The sequence below is a fragment of the Capricornis sumatraensis genome, chromosome 15 (assembly GCF_032405125.1).
Source record: "Capricornis sumatraensis isolate serow.1 chromosome 15, serow.2, whole genome shotgun sequence".
Classification (NCBI taxonomy): Eukaryota; Metazoa; Chordata; class Mammalia; order Artiodactyla; family Bovidae; genus Capricornis; species Capricornis sumatraensis.
In genome coordinates this window covers 71,244,143-71,247,183 of record NC_091083.1, presented here as the reverse complement: position 1 = coordinate 71,247,183, position 3,041 = coordinate 71,244,143, and the positions used below count along the sequence as shown (strand labels likewise).

Genomic DNA, 3,041 nt, shown 5'->3' with positions numbered 1-3,041 from the left:
GCTTTCCTAGAAGTGCCTCAAATTTTATATTTGTCTATTCCTTAATTTTCTTCCCTGGTGGCTCAGACAGTAAAGAATCCACCTGCAATGTGGGAGATATCAGTTCAATCCCTGAGTTGGAAAGATCCCCTGGAGGAGCATATGGCAACCCACTCCAGTATTCTTGCCTGGAGAATCCCCATGGACAGAGGAGCCTGGCGGGCTACAGTCCATGGGGTCGCAAAGAGTCAGACACAAGTGAGCGACTTAGCACAGCACAGCCCATTCCTTACTTTTAGCATCATTTGCCACCCAAAGACCCTGAAAACTTTCGAAACTGTATAGTCTGGTTCCTTCTTATTTTATAGTCCTTTCTTTAGCTTATCTCTCTCTTCTCACATTTTACTAAAAGGAACAAGAGACCAGGTGGCTCCTTCAACACTGGACATTCTTCAACACTCAATTCAGCAGGTATGATTCCTACTTCTCACATTTCTGTAGGCAACAACATTGCTAAACTCCCTATGTCACTACGTAACAAGGATCCCCTTTCTTTCAATTTCAAGTAACATTTCCTGGGTTTCATGGAAGCCCTTATCAGCATCCTCCTCCGAATCCATCAGACTTCTGTTAACCATCTGTTCAAAGGAATTCCCTGATGGTACAATGGTTAGGATGTGGCACTTTCACTGCCAGGGCCAGGGTTCAATCCCTGGTTGGGGAACTAAATTCTTATAAACCACATGGTACTCAAGGAAAAAAAGAAATAGTTTGTTAATTCAAGGCACATTAGTTTTTCACTAACACTTTCCTCAAAGCCCTTCCATTTTCTGCCACCAACAGTTTCCAAAGCCACTCCCATAGATGGGTTATAGCAGCATGTATTCCCAGGTACCAAAATCTGTACTTGTCATCTATTGCTGCATAACAAATCAGTCCCAAAACTCAGTAACTTAACATAGTACACCTGTATTATCTCACACAGTTTCTGCGCGCCAGGCATTCAGGAGTAAGCAAGCAAGTAAGCTTGCCAATTCTGGCTCAGGTTCTCTTAGGAGGTCTCAGTCAAATGTTGAAGCTGATTAAATTACATGAAGGCATCACCGAGTCTAGAGGATCACACAAAGCTTATTAAGGTCACCATTCTGTATGGAGTTCATGATCAAAGTCTACCAAGCACCAGCACCCCCACCCATAAAAACAAAGAACTTAAAGCCTTAACCAGCATTCTCCTAAAACTTATATCTGGAGCAGTCACATCCCACCAGCCCCACTGTGGGGGAGGTGGGGGGCTTCTACTCGGAATACTGTAGATGAGCTGAGCCCTTAAGGTCAGACGCAGGGGTTCAAATCCCAGCTCTGGTTTTTATGAGCCATGAAGCTTCAGACAAGGTACTTCTTTTCTCTGAACTTTGCCCTCTTTTAAATTAATAGGAGTTCCTGCCTCACAGGGGTTAAAGGAATTCACCTTCCAGTGTAGTGCTCAGTGTAGTACTTGGCGCATGGTAAGGACTCAGTACATGGCTACTCTGACTGGTCTTTTGTCTGCCTGGCCCATAGCCTCTGGTTTGGCTGGCTTAATTCAAACAATCAAGCCAACTTTCAGTGCCATCTCAGAGGCCCTCTGACCTCAGGTCTTCACACAAGCAGATGTCAGAAATCCCATCCCAGGACTGGTTCTTCCATCTGTGTGAAGCTCAGCATCTGGCACGGATGCTTTCCTCCAGAACTATCTCCTCTCCCAGATGTTTTCATGGCCTCCTGTGGCCCCTCAGTAGCAGTGAGACTCACAAGGACTGTGGAGCTTGTGGACTTGGGGGCTTTCAGCCCCCTCCATCTGCAGGCCAGCTTAGGACTCCCACAGCAGCTAGCAGATGCTCCACCCCTGGGCAGCGGTGCGGGGAGCTGGCCTCTCTCTGCCCCAGCGCACAGCAGCTGAGCCATCTGCTCACACCAGGGGACACAGCAGTTCACTGTGAGGGCAGCCTCCTCTGAGCTCTAGCAAATTCATTCATTCCACATGCAACTATCAAGCACCTACTAAGAGCAACTAAGCACACACACACACTAAGTGCCAGATTCTGAACTAGGCACTAGGAATACAAGCTTTGCCTTAAAGCTCACAGCTTTGTAGGAGGGACAGATTTTCTTTTCAAAGAAAGTAATATTGTATATCAACTGCACATCAATTAAAAAAGATTGGATATATTGGTCTTAGCAGGTAAACAAGAAGAAAGAAATTATGAGTTAGTGTAATTAGTCCTAATCGAGGGCTTACCTAATCAAGGTAAGCATAGAGGACTTCCCTGGTGGTACTGGGGATGAGAATTCACTTGCCATCGCAGGGGAAACAGGTTCGATCCCTGGTCCGGGAAGATCCCACATGCTGCAGAGCAACTAAGCCCATGTGCCACAACTACTGAGCCTGCGTGCTGCAAGCACTGTAGACCGCCTGTACCTACAGCCTGTGCTCCACAACCAGAGGAGCCACCGCAATGAGAAGCCCGTGCACAGCAACAGACTCAGCTCTGTCAAAGAAAGAAATAAAAAATAATAAATAAATAGACTAAGAGAAAAAGCTTTAAAAGGTAAGCATAGACGTCTTGGGGAATAAGAGAAGGAAAGACCTAACCCAGCCTTGGGAGTTTCAAGGAAGAGAAGACCTCCTGGAGGAAGTGCTTCCTGAGACAAGAGATGAAAGACAAAGAAGACTGATCAGGATAGAAAGGAGCATGAAAAGGCGTTCCGGGTAGAAGGCACTACATACTGCTCTTGGAGCCACGAACACTCAAGGGACTTCCTGCCTGGCACCACTCCCATTCTGAGACCTGCCACGCGCATGTACACTAGGGCTGCCGTGTGTTTCTAGGACAATCGTTCCCCTAGTCCAGGTTCGCTGGGCTTGGGTTGCCAGACATACAATGGGCCCTGGAACCTCTAACCCCACTCTCAGGGATTTTAACTTGGGGCCAAAGGGTGGCTGAAACTGTAAGATGACAAACCAAAGAATTGTCGCAGATCAGGTTTCCAGCAGCAAAATACGGTGATTTCAAACATGATCT

At 46.8% G+C, this 3,041-nt stretch overlaps 1 non-coding gene across 1 annotated transcript; it reads left to right on the top strand.

Moving 5' to 3' along the window:
* The first annotated feature begins 631 nt into the window (after nt 1–631).
* TRNAE-UUC (transfer RNA glutamic acid (anticodon UUC)) lies at nt 632–703 on the top strand. Its single transcript has one exon. It is a non-coding gene; the product is annotated as a tRNA-Glu (tRNA).
* The last annotated feature ends 2,338 nt before the right edge of the window (nt 704–3,041 follow it).